Below are 23,684 nucleotides of genomic sequence, written 5' to 3' on the forward strand. Positions count from 1 at the left end.
GGGGCCCTCCGCGGGTGCGCCGCCCTCCCCGCCCCCCTCTTGCGCGCACACGCACGCGCGGCTCCGCGAGGCTCCTGCAGCTGCGCGAACCCCCGCCCCCGCATTCCCGGGTGGGACGCCGCGCCACTGGGGCTCTGGCTGGGTTCTAAGGGGCAGGTGGCCGAAGTGGGGTCCTGCCTTGCTCCCCGCAGCCTGCCTATACCAAGAGTGAAGCAGTGTAGGAGTACTTTTAGACATAGGCTGGGTCCTCTCAGAGTAGCGAGGAGTGCATGAAAGGAGGTGGTCAGAGAAACAGCAGGAGGAATGCGCTTGCCTGGGGTTTCAGACCGACCACAGCAACACTTTATTGTCTGGAAAAACACTTCGACTAGGGCAGCTTCCCTTAGGCTCATGTAGAAGTCTGCATTGATATCGTGTGACCACCACAGTTTGCAAATGATGAAGACTAGAAGGCTTGAGGGGCGGGGATCCCATCTCTCTTCTTCCACCATCCTTGTAGCTCCGCAAGAGAACTGACAGTACTACTAGAGCAGGAGCTAAGTTTTAAAGGGCTCTGAAACCCCAGCACCTAACTCTGGGCTTGGCCTCTGAGAGGCACTGCACAGAGATGGCTGGATGGAAGCCTCCATGCCCTACTTGAGATTGGGTGTGAAATGCCCAGCCTTGCATCCTCCCAGGCATTTATTCCACACCAGGTACTGTGTGCTGAGCACCAGGGTCAAGCCCCTGAGGAAACATACAAGATGTGCCCCTGCCCTTCAGGGACCCACAATCGAGTCACAAAGACAGGAGGGTATTAACCACCCAGCAGATGGGCAGAACTGAGCTGGCCATGGCTGCAGGGTAAAGGAGATATGAATTCCATCCAGAGGGACTTCAAAACCCTCATCACAGTTCACCGAAGTGACTCTGTACTAGAGTCTGCACCAGGCAGACCTGCATCCTAGAGATGAAAGCTGTCAGATTCTGAGGGCAGCTCAGCCTCTTTAAAGGAGCCTGCAATGGTTTTACTTGTCTGAGCTTCTTCCCAACACCGGTGGGAATAAAGCCTACTGTGTATTGCAGCCTCCAGTAAAGTGCTCTCTCCTGCTCAGCACAGTGGTCCTGTGGATGCTATCTACAGATGAAGGGGCAGGTGTTTAACTGGCTCCGACTGAACACCACTCAATTGGAATGGCTAACACCTTTTGTCCTCTTCTGCTTCACCTGGCAGGCCCACTACAGAGGGGCTCATGGCTGTCACTTGGTTCTCACAATGTTACTTCCTGGGTTCAGGGAAAGATTGTTTGCAAGCTAGACTAGGAATCAGGAGATTGCTTTTCCCTTCCAGCTCATTCTAACTATGTTATCAAGGACAAGGTAATCTGCCTTTCTGCATTGCCATTTCCTCCTTGTCAATCAAGAGCCTCCTGCGGGTGTTGTGTGAAGGGAGCTGGTGGTGGTGACTCATTTACTCATTTAATCCTCATTACAACCATACAAGATAGGTGTGGTTATTAACCCATTTTACAGACAGGAAACTGTGTGATTTCAAACAAAGAGGGACACCAAGAAGGTGATGTTATGACCTGGGCATGGAGCCACTTGGTGTTACCAAGCATCCTCCCAAGCTGGCCCCCTCTACTTTCTAATCACTTTCCAGTTCTCTCATCCCCAATTCACACCTGGGTTCAGTCGGAACAGTCTCCCGATTGCCCCTGGATTGTTCCACCTTCGTGTCTGATCAAAAATGAATGTGTGCCAGGCGCGGTGGCACATTCCTGTAATCCCAGCAGTTCAGGAGACTGAAGCAGGAGGATCAAAAGTTCAAAGCCAGCTTCAACATTTAGCAAGACCCTAAGTAACTCAGCGAGACCCTGTCTCTAAATAAAATACAAAAAGGGCTAAGGATGTAGCTCAGTGGTTAAGCACCCCTGGGTTCAATCCCTGGTACCAAAAAAAAAAAAAAGAATATGTGCCACTGTTTCCTTATAAGCTTAAGGGCCTGAGGGCCAGAAGACAGGGAGACAACAGGCAGAAGAAGCTGTCCAATGTCAACAGTTCTGCTCCCTCCTGGTCACACTTGTCAAAGTGGCATTGAAGTCCCACTTGTCAGTTCTTGAACAGAGCTACAGTTAAGTCCCATCAGGACACTGGCATAGTCACTATCAGAATAATAAGAGCAACTTTGGTTAAGTCCTTATATGTACCAGAAGCCAAGTTTCCCTCATAGTGACTTATTTACTCATTTAATCCTCATTACAACCATACAAGATAGGTGTGGTTATTAACCCATTTTACAGACAAGGAAACTGAGTGATTTCAGACAAATCATGTGCTATACTCTCTTGGACTTTAAACACATTCCCTGCCCTTGGAAATCTTCCCAGCCTAACAGAATCTTAAAGCACAATGGGGAACCTGAATTAGTGTGCCCTGATCCAAGGTCATTATTTGAAAGAACCCTGAGTAAGGAGCCAAAGGAAGAGAAGAAATGAATGGGGCAGTATGTCTGGACTGCTAATCGTGAGCCACCATGGAGATGGCCTGAGAAATCTTAAAGAGGATAGAAGGACCAAAGGATGCAGGTAAATGGAGTGTGGAAGACAGGGAGCAAGTCCTGTCTGAGGACAAAGCTGTAGAGGAGTGTCTGGAAGTCAGGTTTAGCTAGAATACAACCCACCTCCACCCCATCCCCATGAACAGACCATTCATAGATGGCAGATTGTTCACTGTGAGCAGGACACTGAGCAAAGACCCACCAGGAGAAAGGAGGCAAACCAGCTAAAGAGACCAGTCTCCTTCCCCCACTCCACACATACCTAGAGAAGCCCCAAACAGTGATCCACAGTGCACACACACAGAAGGACGAGCAAGGAGCTGTCCTGTGGCTCTGCCTTTGGAGAAGGACATTCTGAAGTGGGTGGGCACAGGAAGAAAGGGGGACAGAGGACACTCTAGAAAGGATTAGGTGTGGTCCATTCAGCAGGCCTGAATGAAGTGGGAGAATATGCCTGTGAATCAACTTGAGCTAGTTTACAAGGTCTTGCAAGATGCATGAAAAGTCTAGACTACGTCCTGCAGTTTCTTCCCAAGCAGTAGAGGAATGTCATCACCACCAGGGCCCTACAAAGCCGGGCTGACAATGGGGTAAGGCAAGGCAAGGCAAGGGATAGACAGGCCAGTTTCAAGGGTTGCCTCAGTTCCTTAGACATGGGGTACAGAAGGACCAACCAGGTAGAAACTGTGATGTGAGACACCATCTCTCCTGTCCTCTCCCATTCCTCCACAGCCCACCAGGCCCAGGAGGGCCAGAAGGCACAGGCAGCCTTGAGGGTTTCTTCAAGCATTTGAACAAGGCAGACCTACTTTGCTTTTTTTTTTTTTTTTTTTTTAACAAAAAAAAGTGAAGCAAGTACAGAATTCTCAGAGGGGAGGAAGAAAAGTGAATGTGTGAAATCAACATGCAACATCTCTGCTAACTGGCAACCAGGGAGCTGCGGGCTTCCAAGTAAATGCCAAGCTCTCTGTGCCTCTCCCTGAATTTCTGGGGCTTCAGTGTAAGACAGAGCTCAGTCTTTGATCCCTCCCTCATCCATACACAGTCTCAGCCAAGGGGCCAGTCCAGATCCCCAGGCTGACCTGTGCTGAAGGTCCTGTATGTAGCATGTATAGCTTGCAAGGCTTCTCACACGCCCCAAGACTCAAACAAGGCAGCCGCCCCCACGGGGCTGGAGTTAGGTTACTCCCAAAGTCCAACCTGCTATGCAAAGGAACGTTTGAGATAGGCCACTGCAGGAGGACAAGGGAGAGTTACTCACCTTGCTCCAATGTTTAAACTCTAAACTTGGGATCTTCTTTGGCTATATAGGAAATGCTTTCAGTGCTGAACAAACCACTCAGGAAAGGTACTTTTGGGGAGCATGGGGGGGTTTTGAGGAGGGGATGGTGTTTTTTGTTTTCTGTTTTTTAGTTTCTGAGATCAGTGAAGAAAACCATCAAAGCTTGTTTAATAGGAGGGTGAACAATTTGAGGGAGGGATGGACTGCTCAGGGTACATTATAAAGGGTTCTAGGGACCTCCTCTCCTGGAGAGAGGTGGCTCCTCCATCCTCTTCAGCACTTAATCAGACTGCAATGACAGTGCACCCACCTGTCTCTGCTGTGGTCCCTGGGCTTTAGAAAGATGGCCAGGATTCCCCCACTCCCCTAGTGCCTGTCACAGTAACCACCACATGGCAGGTGTTGGAGAGGGGAAAGAAAGACCACCATGCCTAAGCCTTATGTTCTCCTCAAGGACAGCTTGAGAGTCCCAACTTCATTCCCTAAAGAATGGGACCCAAGCCAGAATCTATGGAATTGTTCCTAGAAAGCAGACATCTGAGGGCATCAGAACCTGATGAGGAAGCCCAGGAAATGTAAATGCCTGGCACATAACAGAATGCAAATGCCGTGAGGTCGACTAATTTGTTTTCAGCCACATCCACAGCACATGTCATAACCTGGAATCGATGGATAAATGGACAGATGAACAAATAAACAAATGTATGGATCCAGAGAGCCATTTTTGGAGGAAAAGTTGGGAAAGATAGAAGGTTGGAAAATAAGAAGACTGAGATACGAGCAAGACAGAGGACAAGGCTGCTTCTGGACCCCTGCCCATTCAGGTGGGCTGAACCCTGTGGAGGGGCTCCAAGGACAGGACAGCAGGGGCACCTCTGCCTACCACTCAGTCCCTGGGAACTTGGGCAAATGCCCTAGTGTTGTGTCACATCTCAAAGTCCCCAGAGCAAAGCTGCCTCCTGGCTGTGGCCAGCCCCCATCAGAAGCTATTGAGAAGGTGTGGCTATGTACCAGCACCCACCTGGGACAGGTGAGCATGCTGGTCAGAGCAGGCACTAGTGCCTCTGGTTGGGTCAGCAAGCTGCGCTCTGAAGAAACAGGGCCGCAGCCATTGACCAGCTATCAGACTTCCAGCCCAGCATGAGTGCTGAAAGGGTGGCTTCCACACCAAGAGGAGCCAGGCAAGAGGTGTGGATAGACTGTCACAGAGCTAATCTCAGGACCCTGAAATCAGCTCCACATGCTCTAGTGACTGTGATCAGCTGGCCCCATATGCCTCCATGCCTTCACAGATCCCACCCATACCACCATCCTGCACAACCACAGTGAACAGAGCTCCGGCAAAACAGCAGGGTGGACACACTCCAGCCTAGATAGAGTGAGTTACCCAACTGCTGGGTAACCTAGGATGTCGGCTCTGTATTTCTTTGTCTATAAAATGGAGATGATAATACATGCCTTCCCAAGGGGTATGTAAAAAATTAGAGATTAGAAGTTATGAATGTAACACACATAGCACAAAGTCTGGACCGTAGAAATTGTCTAATGAATTGAGGCACCATTATCACTGTCAACAACAATAATTAGTATGATAAATAGGGTCCCCGTCTCGTTACAACCTGGTTGAACAGAGAAAGAAACACAATAACCCATAATGTCCTGTGGCCCATTTTAAGGGTGAATGCCACGGTGCCTCCTCCTCTGCATGCTGATACCTGCATGTCTACTACTCTGCTCATCCCTGAGTTCTCAGGAGTTCACAAAGGTCTCTTCTGGTCTTCTGGCAAACCTCCTATGACAAAATGAAAGCCCCCTCCCCACCATGATATGCCTTTTTCTCCCACAAACTCATCACAGTTTAAAAGTACATGTTTCTCTGAGTGACAATCTGTATCTGATTCTGCCCCTAGACCATCAGCAGCAGGACTGATCTGTCTTTGTCACCACTGTATACCCACTGCCAGAACCATGCCTGGTCTACAGGGCAACCCAAGAAACACTTGATGAACAAGTGAACAGGAGCTCAAGGAGGAAGTGTGCACAGCAGCCCCGAGTCACCAGGAAGGGCTTGAGGGCCTTTGGGTTTATAGGGTCACCTCTAGCCACCTAAGGAACAAAGCCTTAGGATGTAATTTCCTGTGGGATCCATAGTTCCTTAAGAACAAAGCAAGGAGGTGGGACTAGTTGGTCCTGTAAGGACCCTTGAGCCCTGAGCTTCCCACCTTATAAAATGGGGCCTGACTTAGGTCTTGGAGATGTGCAGGAAAGACAGAGGAAGGGCATCTTAGGAGGGGAAGGGTCAAGCAAAGTGGGGAGTGCAAAAGAGGGCCCAGGCTGTCTGGGAAGTGCAGACAAAATGAAACTGCACAGAAAGGGCACCTAAAGGAAGGTGGATCTGGAAAAGAGATGACGCTGGAGCCAGTTAAAACTGCACAGGTGCGTGCTCACCCCTCCTCCCCCTCAGCTCCACCCACAGCATGTTTATTGGCCAATGCTCCCAACAAAATGATCCTACATCAAACTCCTCCTCACCTCCTGGGGCACGTGGCTCCCTTACCTGAAGCCCCCTTTCCCTACACCCTGACTGGCTAATGTCAACAGTCCAATGGGCGACAGCATGGCTATAGCCTCCTCCATGGGTCTCCTTCAGTAACACCCTGAGTTGAACCTGCCATGATGTAACCTGTTCCCTGACCTCCCCCACCCCAAACTGTGAGCTCACAAGAGAGCAAGGACTGTCCATCGTCTTTGTCTTCCAAGCACCTGCCATGGTGTGTAGCACACGGGTGCTCTGAAATCTCTACCAGATACATGAAATGACAGTTTTGTGAGGACCTCTGTGGGTGTCCAGTACAAGGTGAAGGCAGCTTTTTAGAAAAACTGAGCGTTGGCTTGGAGCAAGGAGCCTTTCCACAGATAGCAAGAACTGCTACTCCTCTAGGACACTAATCTCCTCCTCCAGCATGTTCCCAGACTGGGGGAGATAACAGAGGCTGAGCTCTGAATAAAGAGCCACCTACCCTAGGCTCTCAGGTCCTTTTTTCCAAGAAGGTCCCAAACCAGCCCCATCTTTCATCCCAAGGCCAGTCAGTATCCCTGTCAGATCCCCAGAAGGACCTGGTGTGCGAGGCATTGTGCTGGACCGACAGACATACCTGCACCCACACTCAGTGCCAACACTGAGCCATTCACCCTGGGAAACAGAGGAGAAAGAAAGCATTTGTTATTAGTACTTATCAAGGAGGGCAGGTGGCTTCGGGAGGATGAGATAAGGCAGACCGCCGGGCACAGGGAAGTGTGATGAAGCCTGAGGTTTATTGCCATGCACCAGTGGAAATTTACTGACCCAGCAAATCCAATATTCCTAAACCGCTCCATGGAGGACACTGACTTGCAGGCCGGGACGGCGCTCTCTGACCCAGCATCCAGCCTGCCTGTGGAGCCAGCAATGCAGCCGGGCCCCTTCTGCTGATTTTAGGAGCTGCTACCAGCTGCCTCCCCTTCCCTCTCTACCTCCACTGAGCCTGGGCACGTCGGGTCTGGCACTGGAGCCACCCTGGGGAAGGACAGAGCATAAGTAGCACTCGGCAATGCTCTAAAGTTAAGAAAGTGCCCCCGATTGCACCCTGCTCTGAAGCCATCAGAGGATGGGAACGTGTGCAAGTTCTACCCATGTTGATGGACTTGGGGAGTCTGGATGGGTGGTCAGGGGACAAATGTACTGGGTGTCTTATGACTCACAAGTCTCACAATGCCTAAGTCACTTGGGATCTCTGAACCTTCTTGGGTCACTGTAAAATGAGGCAGGGCACCAGCCATCTCCTAATTCTGCCCTGCTTTCCTCCTCTCATTTGTGGCTTGTCGTATCATTCAAGGTACCTCCAGCTGAAGGGGACCTCCTGAAAGCACCCCATCCACCCCAAACCTGGAGACATCTTTGCTCATCTCAAGGTCACAACCATGCCCTTTTATAAGCAATTTGGGCTACCAAAACTCTTAGAATTCTAGAAAGTTCTTTCCAAAGTCTCTCTTAGGTGACTCGGGTAGAGGTTCATTCCTACTGTAACCTAGTTGTACATGATGTGTACCCAGCCATTGTTCACCAAACCACACTTCCCCAACACGGACCCAGAATACAGAGGCCATGCACACATGCCACCTGAAGTCAGAGCATGTGCATGTTCCCTGTCACAGGCTCCTTCCCTGTGACTGCCTCCTGCCTGCCAGTCTCCTTACTCCCTGCACTCCCCCTTCCCCATCCTCCGTCTCATTCATTCTGCCACATACTGCCACCATTACTGTCCCAAGAAATGCCACATTGCCTCCTTCATCACCTCAAAATCCTCCCTGGCTGCCTGTGGATTTAAACAACAACACTCAAGCTTGTTATTCTAGACCTTCACTGAACATTGTTAGCCTTATTTCCACAAACCCCTGACCTGCACCCTGTGCTTTGAGCAATCCAAGCTCCTCGGTGGACGCCCCCATTTCTATGGCTCCATACTCTGGTTCATGCACTGCCCACCCCCTCAGTGGTGTCCCCCACAAATCTCTGCCTTTAGAGACTCATCTCAAATGCCATATCCTCCGTGAAGGATCCCCAACACTAAAAAGCCCTCTTCTTGTTCTGAACCTCTCTTTTAGCCACCAATTTTACTCTGCATTGTTATCACAGATATTTGCATGAATGTCTTTTCTTTATACAAGAGCCATAGAATCTCTATACAGGAGGAACTCACCAGCCCAGCTTGATGATAGGTGATGGACACTTAAGAATACATAATCGGGCTGGGATGTGGCTCAAGCGGTAGCGCGCTCACCTGGCATGCGTGCGGCCCGGGTTCGATCCTCAGCACCACATACAAACAAAGATGTTGTGTCCGCCAAAAACTAAAAAATAAATATTAAAATTCTCTCTCTCTCTCTCTCTCTCTCTCTCTCAAAAAAAAAAAAAACCTATACAATGTATACATATATCAAAACACCACCTCCTACTCCAAAATACCAATAATATCTGTAACTATGGTCCACTTCATGCTTTAAATATAGCTCTTAAAAAAAAAAAAAAAGAATACATGATCACCTCAACACATGTGTCAGATACCCCCCAACAATGCCCTCTGCCTAACTGGTAGGCACTCACCTTGATGGATCACCACCTTTTGTCCTCTTCTAGGGAATCCCTCTCTAGGGTCACCTACCAGATTCATCCATCTACCAAAACCACAGGGCAACCCAGATCCAGCCTGAAGTTCAGAGAATATGGCTGGACTCTGTGAGGCCCAGCATGTCTGGGTGGCCTTGGCTACTCATCCCCCCACCTCTGGCCACAAAAGGTGCTTCCATATTCCAGCCTGGCTGGGTGTCAGGCACACTTGTTCCTCCCCTCCCCCACACTGCTGCCAGAGGAAATGCCAGCCTGCAGCCACAGAGGGTCAGACAAAGCACAAGAAAGCACTGAGCTTCCTCCTCCCTTCCTACACCTCCAAGGCCTGAGGCAGAGCAGCACCCTGGCCTGGCCTCCATCCTTCCAAAAATGCAGAGTCCACCTCCCTACCCCGTTTGCATCTTAGAGGAGTGAGCACAAGGCAAAGGCACCCAGACTGCAAGATCCAGGCAGAATGAAGAGCTGGGAGCCTCACTCCAGCTGTGTCACCTGGGAAGGAGACTTACAGCTCTCTGAGCACAGGACACTAGTGCTGAATGAATGAATGAGCACACTTCCATTTCCTCATCTGCAAAATGGCATTAGGTGTGACAGTGAGGGCCAGTAAGACAATGTCTGTGGAACTACTCTATCAAATGCAAGGTACTATCCTTGGAACCTTCCATACACATACACACACACACACACACACACACACACACACACACACACACACTCCAGCCAGCCAGTACATTCATAGGTGTTCAAACAAAGGACACCCACACTGACTAATGGATGACTGTGGTGTTCCTTAGTTCCCGCTCTGAGCCCTGTCTTGGTTCGCCACAGTGGATGTTACCAAGGAACATTCTGCTCCATCTGCATTTTGGGAACAACAACAAGATGAACGAGCAGCAGTTCAAGTGCACCTGGGTGTGGTACAGACTATGAGTGCTCAGAGGTCTGGCCTTTGGGGAAGGCTGCTTGGAGAAGCTGGGGTAGGGGTTAGGCTTGCACAGTAGCCTACCAAGAGGTAGGCAGAGGAGTCCTGAGTGAGCAAATACATGTTCCTTGTAACTCCTTTAGCTTTTTCCAAGGGGTCTTCAGGCTTATGATCACATCTGATCCTCACCACAACCTACAAGGTAGGCAAGGAAGGTATCCCAGTTTATAAATGAGAAACAGAAGCCCAAAGAGAGAAGAGGGCTGATTCAGGCTGGACCTAGAATCTGCCTCTCCAGACTTTCAAAACAGAGATCATTCCCAAAACTTAGCTTTATCTGAGACTAGAGCTGTACCCTGCTTTTATGTATGAAGCTGATCCCTACTGAGACACACACACACATACCCATCTTGCAGGCTTAGAGGGTTTCTTAAAGATAGAGAGAGAGATTATGCATTAGAATTACCCAGTCAGGACAACAAGGGAATTCAGTCCCACCATGAGACTGAAGCCCTGTCAATCCTGAAAGATAGACAAGTGGGCCCACTGCCATCCAACACCAACCTTCTTCACCACCTATCCAATGTCATCCCTAGGCTCCTTCTAACTTCATATAGCATGATCGCAAAATGAGAGGAAACAGAGGCCCTACCCTCCAGAATCATTGCCATCACCAGGTATGGAGGAGACAAATTAGCAGAGGGCTGGTAAATGTTTAACAACCAGCTGTCCAGGGGAAAGCCCTGATTTGTAGTACTTGCCAATGGCCACAGTGTAAATACTCCCACCATGGCCAATTTCAAGCAACTGATGGCTTAATAGCCAGCTGGCCAATTCTCCGATTATTTACTAATAGGCTCTCAAGAGGCTGTTCAAGTAGACTCGAGCAAACCACAGTAACAAACCCATCTCTTTTTTTTTTCTAATAATAATTTATAAAAATATATTTTTAGTTGTTGATAGACATTTATTTTATTTATTTATATGTGAGGCTGAGAATCGAACCCCAGTGCCTCACACTTGCTAGGCAAGCATTCTACCACTGAATTACAACTCCAGTCCCAAACCCATCTCTTGCCTCCAAAAGAAACTGAGAGTCAACCCAGCACCAATCTGTCCCCTCTTCTCCAGCAGTAAAAGTTTCAGTGTTTAAGGTTTGAGGAATAGCAATGAAGGCTGGACCAAGCACAGGGAGAAAAGAATGTGACAGCCTTTATCTGGTCCCCTGGTATCTCCTCGTGGGAAGCCTAATAACCAGAGAAAGGTAACTGAAACTAGCTCCTGTACTGCAGTGATCCCATCACAGGAGTCACACCAGGCTCCTGCTCTGCACAAAATCCTCTAATGTTTCCCATCACTCTCAGAGTGAAAGAAAAAGTCCTTATAAAAATTTGCACAAGCTAGCTGGATGCAGTGGCACTGTAATCCCAAAGCCTCGGGAGGCTGAGGCAGGAGGACTACAAATTCAAAGCCAGCTTTAGCAATGTAGCAAGACGGTAGGCAACTTTGCGAGACCCAGTTTCTAAATAAAAATATTTAAAATGGACTGGGGATGTAGCTCAGTGGTTCAATCTAGGGTTCAATCTCTGGTATCAGAAAAGAAAAAAAAGAATTTGCACAATTTACATGTACATACCAGACCCACTCGCTCTCTCCACTCCAGCCACGTCATCCTCCATGCTGTTTCTTACACTAGAGCCTTTACTTTGGCTGTTCCCTCTTCTTGGAACATTCTTCCACTTCATCTCTGCATTGCCAACTCTCTCCTCCTTTAAGCCTTCACTCAAATGTCATCTCAATGAGGCCTTCCCTGACCAGATTGTTTAAAATTGTAGCTCCCTCGGCACACTCAATCTCCCTTACACTCTTCTGCTTTTTCCGTAGCTCGTATTTCCAATATACAATATAATTTATGTTTTCATTACATTGATTGTTTATGATGTCTCCACCCATGAGAACTGAGCTTTATGAGGGCAGGGATTTTGATCGACTTCACTCATTGCTGTTTTCCCGTGGCCAAGATCAGAGCTTTACACATGGTCGATGCTCAATAGATATTTTTGAATGACTGAATGAGTGCCTGGAGCTGGTCTCTGCCAAAGCCATGTTGGCTTCCCAGGAGCAGGCAGCTGGGGCATGAGGGAGTCCAGTGGTTAGTGCCTACCTAGCTGGGACTCCAGGTGCCTGTGTTCTGGGCCTGCCCTGCCACCTGTAATCTGGCACAGCTGCACCTGCATCCCAACTCTGCACTTCATTTTCTCTCTTCATTTAGACTGTAATGGGACCCCCACATAGCTAACCCTGGGCAGTACCAAGGGCCAAGGCAGAGGCCAAACAGGACTCCAAGTCCAAAGGCCTCTGAGCTCTACAGTAGGAGGCTCTGAGGTCAGGTCCAAAGCATTCCCCTAAAAGATGTCGTAAATGCACCAGCCACACCTGAACCCCCGACCACATTGACTCCTCAACCCCCAGCTCTGGGTCTAGAAGAAAATGCTGTCCACTCCAGTGGTTAGTGTCAGCAGAGCCCCATTGCTGGGTGGTTGCCCCATAATGCCTCAGATGGGCTCCCCACATGCACAACAGCCAGCTCACACTGCTATTTTAAGCTCCATGGGCCAGCTGTAGCACGTAGCCACAGCGGGCTGGCGGCCCGGGAGGAGGTAGAGACACTAACTCAGTAAGGAGTGCTGACCTGGGGAGCTCCCAGAGGCGGGGACTGGTCATCCCCTTAACACCAGCCCTTCTCTGCAGGGACTGGAAACTCCCAATCCACACCCTCAAACTTCCAGACCATGGGGAAAGTGAGTCAGGAGCTTCACTGGGCACGCCCAGATTCCATTTCTGAAAGTGACCCCCTGAATCTCTACAGCAAAATGACTCCTAGCCCCACCCTGCCCACCCCTAGAAATTCCAACAAAGCAAGAGCTAGCACAGAACCCATCTTCCAGGTCCTAACAACATGAGAGACAACAGAAGTGCAGGCTAAAGAGAGGAGTTAAGTAGCTGTTATTTGAGAGTGGCTTCTCCATGGAACCCCTGCCCACTCCTCTCTGCCCTCCAGGACTGTGGACTGTGCTAGGTACACAGCCACACTCAGCAAAGACTTGTTGATTATGTGACTGTTTCTAAATGCACAGAAATCAACTATGAGAAAAGTGGACTAGAGGTAACCTACTCTTTAATACTGTGGTCATTATCATCATCTACATTTCTACTGCATCACTGAACCCAAAACTGAAAATAAAGACCACAGAACCAAGAAACCAACAGAACTTAATAACAAAATACTGCCATCCATGGAGATCCACTACAGGACAACTCCAGTAAGAAAGTTATTCTGTACTTTCCTTGAACTGAGCCCCCCTAAAGTTGTGCAATATGGCGGCCCTGTTCCAAACCACCTTTTCACCATGGGACATCGGAGCAGCCAGGAGCTGGCTTGAGAAAGGATGCAAAGGACAGGAACTATGAGTCTAGCTACTTCTACCCCCAACCTCATGCTGCAGGACATCAGCAAAACCACCCAGGACAGGGCAGGTCACACACACCTGGGATGACAAGCAGCATCCTGCAGCTCTAATTGCCCCGTTTAAGCAATATCAGCTTCGAGTAAGGGAAAAGGAGAGCCAGAGGTGCTCTAATTAGGGAACTTGAGACCTCTCTCCTTGCTACCCATCTAGTTCAAAACAGAAGCAGCCACCCACACCTTAAAGAAATAGATCCACTACCAGGAGGTATAATTCTTGGATTTTCCTGTTGGACAGAGGATCCCAGAAGCTAAGGGCCTTCAGAGATCCTTTGGTGCACTTCTTCCTTTCTTTCTTTGGTTTCAATCAATCCAGACACTCCTCTGAGTCTTTGTTGCAAAGGCAATGACAACATCCTGCATTTATAGAAAAATATATGTTGTTGAGGGCCACCACTTAGAAGGCTGCTGACTGATCTAACTGGCTCTTCCTTCACTACCCAATTAGCAGCTAATGTCCCTCCACTCCAGCAAGCCTGTCACAACCACAGTCTCTTAGGCAGAAGGTTCTTATTGCCACCCTTCAGTTCATCTTCTATTTTTTTAAGATGTATTTGGAAACAATTACCAAAGTGACCCTGTCATTAGTGTGAAGTCACACCAGCTGAGCAGATGATCCTGGCCCAAACCCCCACCCTGTCTAGAGAAGGGACATATTTGCCAAAGTCACTCTGCTCAGCCCAAGGCTCGCTCACAGATAGAGATGTAGGTAGAGAAAGGGAAGGAAGAGAAGAACAAAAGGGTGACATCACTCCAAAGGTGATGTTCTTCAGGGCACCAAGGGGCCCCCACCCTCCCAGAAGCCTTCTCTGGCCACTTGGCCACTGTGGTCTCTCCCTCTCATGCAGATCCTGAGTGCAGCACTGCAGGGTTCTGCCTTTGATTAGGTTGTGCACCCTCTAACCCTGGAAAGCTGGGGTCCCCACACGTTCCTGCCATCAGCCCCCAGACAGCTTTCAGCCTCTCCTCAGAGATCGTCTGTCTCCAGTCACGCTGCTCTGACCTGTCTCCTCCATTCTGTTTCTGCCTCCGCTCCTGTCTGGCTGGCGGAGCCTCGGGGAGAGCTACGTGGCTTCACACTCAGCTCCCCACCAGCCTGTCCCAATTCGAGGCTTCAAATTAGCTTGCCTTCCCTTGGCATGGAGGCTCCTCGGGCTGGTGGCCCAGTTACAGATCCCCACCTCCTCACAGCCCAGCACACCTCCTTCCTGCTCTCCCCCTCACTGTCCTCTGTCACACTGACTCAGCCTGGACACCGTTTGAGTAGACACCATTTGTCTTTGCAAATGGACCGTCAGCTGTAGAGAAAAAGGGTGCTCACTCGTCAAAAATCTCCTTTGGAAACTACCACATCCTAGTCAGGTGCCAGTTACTCAGTGAGCACTGCTGAATAGATGGTTGGGCAGGTGGGCGAGCGGGTGGATGGATGGATAGATAGATGGATAGAGGGAGGGATGGAAGGATGGAGGGATGATGGATGAATAGAGGGAGGGAGGGAGGGATGGACAGAGCGAGGAAGAGAGGGATGGGTGGAGAAATCTAGCATAGCCAACCATTCTGGTGGTAACTAGCGTAAATAAAAAGAAGAGTGGGGAGCGGAAAAGTAATATAAAAGAAGAGACTTATTTGCACAAGGCAAAGAACAAGGCCGTGGCTCAGAGGGCCATGGACCACAGGGTGCCTGGGGGTGCACCACAGCAGTCTTGTGCCCCAGCCCACCAAGTCTCTATCAGGAACCAGGAAGAGTAACCAAGCAGTTTCCATCAGCAAAGCATCTCCCAAGCTGAAAGTCTGTCTGATCTGGATGAATTACTTGAGTCATCAACTTCCCTAATCTGCCCCCAAGCCCTCCTTCAGAAAGGGGCACAGAGCCCCTTTCTGCCTGGCAGGAAGGGTTGGGAGATCAGGGAGCAAGGACCTCTGTTCCTCAGGACAGAAAGTCCAGTCTACCCCACATCACACACAGACCCCCCAAAGACTTCTAAGCCCCCTCATGGCCCTCCAAGACACAAAGGTTCCAGCACACAAATACACACACACACACATACACACACAGAGGCACTCACACCAACTATGGCAACATCCCTCAGTAGGCCTGGCTTCTGGCTGTGGCTTATCTTGAGCTCAGTCACCCATGCGACATCAAAGAAAGCCTGACAAATTCAGCAGCAGGTGGAAAGAATCTGGGAGAAAGACCAAAGCAAACTGCTAGGGGCAGAGAGACAGTGCAGGACAGGGGGAGGGGTGCAGGACAGAGGGAGGGGGGTGGTACAGGAGATGTGGTCAGAAGAAGCCGGTTTGGGTCCCAGTTCTGTTGTCTCTTAGGAATGATGTAACTTTGGGCACTGAACCTCTGGAGCTTCAGTTTCCCCATCTGCAACTGGGCACAAAACCTGCCTCCCTACTGAACCATCCTAGGATGAAATGAGCTCATTCAGCCACTTATGTCCCATCTCCTCCCCTCTGCAGAAATCCTCTGAGTAGTAGCCGCAAGAGTAACAATTACACCCTGTAGCACAAGGCTCTTCCTTCTTGAGACCCCACCTGCCTGTCTCTACTTTCCACCTTAGTGACACGGAGGGGGAAGACGTGGGTCCAATCACCCACAGCAGCATGTAACTCCCAGCTCTTCCCCTTGATGTGTTAACTCAGTTTCTCCATCTGAATTATGACTACAATAAACACCCAACAGTGTACAGTTTATGATCTACATGCATACAGTGCCTGATTCAGTACCTGGCACACAGTACACTTAATAAATAGTACAGAATATTTCTTTTAATTATCATCGTCATCATGATCCTGGCTAATGGAATTAGTTCTTCCCTCCGGAGCTGTAAGGCAGAGGCCTGATTCCTCTCCCAGGTGCCAGCCTCTCACACAGAAGGAGACAGCATCACGTGTCCCAGCATTCGCTCCTCCCCAAGCAAACATTCACACTTTTCTCCATGGATACTCACACGCAGCTACAGATCCTCTGCCACCCTGCCCACTCCCCTCCTTGCCTTTCCCAGTCTGTCAATGCTCTCCCTAAAATACATGTCCTGAACCCCTTCATCTGACCCATGCAGCACCCAGCACCCACCAGAACATCCAGTATACTGGAGGTGCACAGAAACACCTGGTGACCAAGTAGTCAATGAATGAGCTGAGTGCTCTATTTCATGGAATCTAAAACTGCAAAAGGCAACAGGCTGTGACATCTCTGGTCTGGACGCTGTGTCTCCATCTCTGACTCCCTTCACCATGCACCAGACCATGTTGGCAGACACAGACCCACAGCAGCCAGAACCACCAGGGTCTCTTGCATCCTTAAGTCTGAGCCATCTTAAGTCATAGCTCTCCTTTGGATGTTTCTGCAGTTTTCTAATCCTATGTGTAGGACTATCATAATGAGTGGAACTGTGAACATTTGCCCCATTACCATTCAACTTGATAGTTTTGCTTTATTATTACTATGCATTTGTGTTTAAAGATCTGATTCTAGCGTCTAATGTTTTGGTAAATTCTTTCTCTCAACGTTCAGAAGATCACAGAAATTTTGTGCTGAAATGCAAATTTAATGCCCTCCTTAGCCAAATGAGGAAACTGAGGTCCAGAGTATCAAAGTAAGATGCCCAAGGACACATGCAATTTTGTGGCAGAACTGAGATTTGAGCCCTGGGTCCCTCCCCTTCAGCCCAAAAGACTAATACTAATTCTGTAAAACCCTAGCATCTTAATATCTATTCTCTTCAGTCCTCATAAAGACCCTGTAAGAAAGACATGCCTTCCCGATTGCACAGATGAAAGAAAGGAAAGTTCCAGTAACTCATCTTAGGCAGGCTCAGCATGTCACCAAGCTGGGAAGAGACCTGCTCTGTCATTCTGGAAGCCCTGCCCTAGGCCTTCTGTCTAAAAGCCAAAGAACATGGGACACCTCTAACCAGATGTTCAACAGAAATGCCCCCCAACAGATCTCAATCTAAATTCCTTTTCTTCCCTTCCCATTTCTCCTCCGGTATTTTCTACTCTGTTAATAGCATGACCACTAATGTGGTCACTTAAACTAGAAATCTAGAGAGATTTCCCAACCTCCTTCTATTCCCAGACTCCGTTTTGCCCCACAGATCTGAGCAAGTCTCCATGCCTAGAGTCCATCTATCACCCTCTCCATAATGCCATTTCCTTGGCCAGGTCCTCAACCTATCTCCTTTGGACTATTACAAAACCTCCTTCCTGCTCTCCCCACAATCCCTCTCACTTTCTGAACACCTTCTACCATATTTGTACTTGCAATCATCTTTTTAAAATAAAGTTGGTCTTATGTTGCTTCAACTTAAAAATCTTACTGGTTTTATTCCACATTATTTTAAAGAATACAAAAAGTATTTTCCCCACAACCTGGCAGGCTCCTCCACTAAGCTCCTGTGCATCCTGCAAGACCCAACTCAATCCTCACCTCCTCCTCTTTTGGTTCCTCCCTCCTGACTTCCTTCTGGTTAGCCTTGCAGTGCCCCCTGACAGCACTTCTCACATTGCATTTCCTTTGTGTGCCTTTGATCCCTTTTCAAAGGGAGCTCCTTGAGCAGGACATGGCATCTCTGAATCTCCAGCTCTTGGTCATGAATTTGCTAATTTATTCAATTTGTTAATTTACTAAACCCTAAAAACACTCAATGAATATTATTGAATAAATCAGCAAATTCACAAATCAGGGCTCTGTTTATATTTGTTATGAAAAGTAGTCCTCTGTTAACCTAAGTAAAAGTTCATTTTAGAAGGAGCATGTAAAGATACTTAAAGGGTCCCAATAAAGGATGCATGAAATCCAAGCTTCCGGGTTGATTGGTACTTCCTTTGGAGGTATCAATGACAATAAAGAAGGGGAAAATCCAATTTCAAGAAATAAAGAGTCTGAGTTATAATAGATGTCAGTGTGACTATGACCCAACTGAATTCATCTGTTAATTGTTTCCATTTGCTTTAATCTGTAGCAACTCCCAAATGGATGCTTTTCAAACCACAGGTTGTGACCCAATCGTAGGTTATGAAATTAGTTGGGTCAGCAGTGTATTTTTAAAAATAGAACAAATGAAAGCATTTGGACTTATGGCAAGCCCAATTCCCCCGGGCATTTCATAGTGCCCCATGAACAAACTGTGGCCCCCAACCACAGCCTGGTCTATGCCCATAGGCTACTGGTACTAAAGTGGTTTGCACAGAGGGAGGGAAGGAAGAAGCGAAGATTAAACAAACAAACAAAAAATACTACAACTTACTCACACAATAAAGAGATATGCATTATCCATGAGACATTTTCTCAGGTGTAGCTGTGTGTGCATATACATGTTATCATGAAGTTTAACAAACAAGCCCCCAGGTCTTTAATAGGGACGTGATAGCCTACAGAGTCTAACTGCGCCCATGAGAATATGCACTTCTGAGGCATGAAATTTAAAGCTGGTTACTTTCTATAGGAGGCCACACCTGGCCAGGAAGGTTTACCCAGCTGCAGGAAATATACTTGGATTCACTCTTCAAGACGGAAATGTGCTTAATGGATGCCAAAAAGTTACGTGTACCATGAGAAGAGACAAATTGAGTCTTGTCAGTTTGGAAATGTGTCCCTCGGGCATTTGATCTGATGACATCATCCACTGGGCAGAACTCTGGCTAGGAATTTGGACTTAAGGTACTTGCCTGCAAAATGGGGAGAACAGTGCCCAAAATCTTGAATGTGCAATATATAACATAGACTTTTTATTTGTGTATTCATTACGTGATTGCTGGAACAAATCAAAATTGTTTTAAAAAAAAATGCATGAAGTTAGCTTGGTATAGAACTATACCCTCGTAATCTATTAAATTAGAGAAAACCAATTTTTAATTGAGCCAGTATTTTACCCATGACAAATTCTACTCAGTTGCTTGTCTCATGTGTCTGTAGTAGACACCACCTTCCACTGGTTTCTTCAAAACAGAAGGGAAACATCGTGCCCTCATGCATCTAAAGACTGCAGGGAACATGAGGCCCCATCTCCTGTTTCATTCCGGGCAGAATGAGAGGAATGGGCTCAAAATGCAACAGGAAGCCTGCAGAATGGAGCTGTTAAAGACAGAACAGTTGACCCAAGCAGGTGCTAGCTACCCCCCTGGGCCAGTTAAGCCCACCCCACCTGGAGTCAGCGCCAGGCCGGGTGTCAGGGTGTGTAATGTGCCCTGCATGGCTGCTCATGGTCCCTTCCTTCCTAGATGACTTTGGGAGGTGCCTTCCTGTCTGCGGCATCCATGGTTCCAGGATGAGATGGGACGAAGGCTGTGGGGTTGCCACAAACAATCAGATCTCCCCCAGGCCCCGTGGCCTATTTCCAGCTCCTGCTAGTTCCTGTCTAATGCCAGCGTCATCAGAGGAATCCAGGGCATCCTGGGCCCAGCATTGTTCAAATCATGCATTCCTCTTCACAAAAAGCTACTGAATAACTCTCATTCCTCTGCTCTCCCAGGAGAAACCACATCAGAGGATAAGCAACCAGATCCTTCTGTGTGGTGGAGACAAAGGGGGACAGCGGGCGGGAGCCATAGGGCATCTCCAACGTTGTCCATCAGGTCCCCTGCGACGGACATACAGACATGTCAAGAAGGCTTGCCTGCCCCTACCCATTGGCAAAACCCACCCTCCAAACACAATGGCCAAGAGGAAGTGTGAGAGGCCAGAGTCCCACCTGCACCCTCAACCTGGACACATGGCTTTCTTTTATGTGTATATAGTGATACTGGGAATTAAACTCAGGGACACTTGACCACTGAGCCCCAGCCCCAGCCCTATTTTGTATTTTATTTAGAGACAGGGTCTCACTGAGTTGCTTAGCACCTCACTAAATTTCTGAGGTTGGCTTTAACTCGCCATCCTCCTGCTTCCTCCTCCTGAGTAGCTGGGATTATAGGCATGTGCCATCATGCCCGGCCTGGATACACGGCTTTCTAAATGTCACCGTTTCTACACCCCCATCCTTCTAATTCTTTGTGAGAACTGCAACTAAACTCGAGGAAGGGAAGAAAAGAACCAGAGTTCAGGGAGAGTCACCTAAATGTCAGGCACAGGGTTAGTGACACAGACCTCTATCCCTAAGGGTGACCAGCCACAGCTAAAGACAGAAACGCAAATGAAGAGAAAACAGGCAACAAATATTATGCTAAGCACTGTAGGGAGAAGGGGGAAACAGCCAGGGAAGGACGAGGGAAAGGTCAGGAGAAAAGATCAGAAGGACAGAGGTAAAAAGAGCACAGAGGGAGGGGCCGGCATGGCCCCGCCTGACCAGCGCCACCATGTTCCAACTCCACATCCTGCATCACCCACCTGTCCTCTGGCCCACCACACCAACAAGGGAGGGGGCTCCCTTTGAACCCTTTCTGTGATGAGGGATTTTACCCCTTTTCTTCTTAGTTGTGAAAACCATGGGAACGCTGAAAGTCAAGGACAGTACTCACTTAAATAACTGAACCATCATTGTTTACTCGTCAGGTTAGTTTTAATTTTTTTTTTAATTAAACAAGGTTCCCCAGTGCTGGAAAGAGTGTGGCCCATCTCCTCGGGTCTGCACCTCTTCTTGGTGGTTCCTAAGGGACCTCCCCATCTCCTCGTTTGGCCCTTTCTGTCCAGGGTCCTCTTCATGCAAATGCTGGTTATCTTTCCAACATTCAGTTCTGTTCATTTCACTTCCTGCCAAAGCACTTCAATGGCTCCAGTTTCAAGCAAAAGTCTGGTGTGTGGTGGGAGCTCTACAGGCCCAATGGACACAATTCTCAGTCAGGTGGTGGAGTGCAGGGTGGCAAGGGGATGTAAAGACAAGCTTTTCTTGGGATTTTTCTCTAGAGAAGTGATAGCTTCTCTACTGTGACCAAGAGTCCAAGCCACCAAGTGAAAAAAATGGCTTAGTGGTAGTGAAGTTACTCAACTGCTTATTCTTTGTATGTGTGTATGTAGTTCTGGGAACTGAACCCAGGACTTTATGCATGCTAGGCAAACACTCTACCACAGAGCCATATCCCCAGCCCTCAACTACCTATTCTCTTAACCTTTTATTGTGCTTGGATCAAGAAACAAAATATTTAAATCAATCAACAGGTGTTGATTGGGCACCCTCGCAGGAGGCCAGCAGAAGGGGGCAGGCATGGTTTGTGGACATTACAATCCCCTGGTGTACTTAACTCAGGTAACAGCAAGGAGATGCCTGGTTCACACCAGCTGCTTGCAGTTGGCAGGAAGGATACACTTCCTCATGTCTTTGCACATTCTGTTCCCTGGAAGGAATGTATGCCCTGCTCTGGGACACTCTTAGTTCTCTGGGAAGCCTCTTTCTTCCCCAATCCAGGCAAAATTAAACATTCTCTCCTACACTTTCAAAGCTCTCCATATTAAGACTCTCATTGTATATTGCTGTGAGTCTTGATGCTGAGACTGGAGAGCAGAGAGGAATGGGGGTGGTTTTTCTTCATCTGTGAATTCCAGAACCTAGAACAGTGCCTGAATCACAGCAGGTGATTCAGGAATGAATAAGTAAGTGGACAAACAGGTGCGTGTAAGAAGCTCTCCAGGCAGCGAATGCCCACAGAGGTGAAGGCTGGGACAAAAACCCATCCCGAGGTTCTTCGGACCCTCCAACGCTCAGATGGGTAGCATACATTCCAGAAAGGGGAAAGGAGCAGGATGCAAGTCTAAGCAGTGCCTGGGTGCCAGCATGGGTCTGTTTAATATGCAGCGTGCAGATCCCCAGAAATCAATGCTCATTTTTAAAACACTGCTGCCCAGAGCCACCCTCTCTGCTTGAGTCCAGGGTCGGTGTTAAGTATCTTTCTATTTATAAAGCAACTCGCTGCAGTGCTGGTCCCACACGCAGCCATGGAGGTGGGGCACAGTGGGAGAAACTGAGGCTGCAAAGCCAGACACCAGAGATACTGGGTGTTTCTGCACCAGGGAGAGAACCTTGTGAGAGGGGCTCTTCCCCAGTGCTGGGCCCTCTCACTAGAGGCTCCGACCTGCTGAAAAGTGCAGTTCTCTCTGGGCTTCTGTGATGTGCTGAGCTCAGCCAGATAGGTTGGGTCTTTCAATGTGGTTCTCTTAAGTACTTAGGGGAATGAGCCCAGAGAGACAGAAAGGTCGAGCAGTCTGTCTTTCCACGTGCAGGCTCTGACCTTCCCAGCATGCACTGGCTCTGGGTCTCACACCTTCTCCAAGGCAGCCACTCTCCAGCTCGGAGGGCATCCCAGTCTGCCAGGCATCCGCCTGGGTGTCAACCTCCCATTCCTTCTGTCTCTCTGTCTCACCCTTCTGGACGGCCAGAAGCCCAGACACCCTGAGGCCTCCACGGCCAGAAAAGATTCATTGATCTCGTGTTTCTCCAATTCTGGCATCACCCCTCGGAGAGAGGCTTCCCCTGCTCCTAGGTCCCTCAAACCAGTCTATCACACATGCTGTCCCCAGCTTCATTAGCAGCGGCCATATTTACAGAGCACAGTAGATGTCAAAGGCCTTCACACAGGGCCCAAAGCTGGTTTTTGCTACCAGTCCTCCTAGCCACCTCCTCCGAAAACCAGGAGGGAAAGACAAGAAGGCAGCCATCTGATGCCACCAGAACAGGAGGTTCCCTGAATCTTGGTCATATCCATGAAAACCATGCCGAGCAACCATGTGCTGGGCCTGTGACAGGGAGACCTGTGCCCAGCACAGCATCAGGGGCCTCCTCCTCCCTGACGGAATCACAGAAGGTCAGAATCGGAAGGCAACCTAGAAGTCAGTCAGGCATACACCCTCGGTACAAATGAGGGGGAAATGAGGTTCCAGAGGGGGAAACAACCACGGTCATCCAGCCAGGTAGTAAGTAACAAGACAAATAGGAAAACCCAGTTTCCTGCCGTCCTGGTCCATGTGCTTCCCACTATGCTCCACTCACTCACCATTTATCAGGCAGAGACCTGCCAGGCGCTATACTTGGCATATGGACTCAATTTAAGACATAATTGGTCCCTGTTTTCAAGCAGCTTATAATTTAAGGAGGAAAAGGGACAGGGTAAGGTAAGAAGGAAAAAGAGCAGGAGGGAGATCTCAAACAAACAAAGAATTTAACAAACTCTTTAAATAGCTCAAGATGTGCAACCCTCCACCATACCAGGAAGAGCATAGAGGAAGTGGCTCCTTCCAGCTGGGAGGCACCTTGCTGGACTATGGTGAGGGGCAGTCTACCTGGCACCGAGAAGAAAGAGCACCCC

The 23,684-nt window shown here is 48.7% G+C and overlaps 1 protein-coding gene and 1 non-coding gene across 4 annotated transcripts in view; one reads left to right on the forward strand and one right to left on the reverse strand.

The window, feature by feature from the left end:
* Positions 1 to 23,684, reverse strand: part of Tspan9 (tetraspanin 9) — a 192,534-nt gene that overhangs the window by 85,038 nt on the left and 83,812 nt on the right. The gene's annotated exons all lie outside the window — the stretch shown is intronic.
* On the forward strand, positions 18,512 to 18,642 carry LOC125611906. The gene has a single exon (XR_007342152.1). It is a non-coding gene; the product is annotated as a small nucleolar RNA SNORA42/SNORA80 family (small nucleolar RNA).

Source organism: Marmota marmota, unplaced genomic scaffold (assembly GCF_001458135.2).
Source record: "Marmota marmota marmota unplaced genomic scaffold, marMar, whole genome shotgun sequence".
Lineage (NCBI taxonomy): Eukaryota > Metazoa > Chordata > Mammalia > Rodentia > Sciuridae > Marmota > Marmota marmota.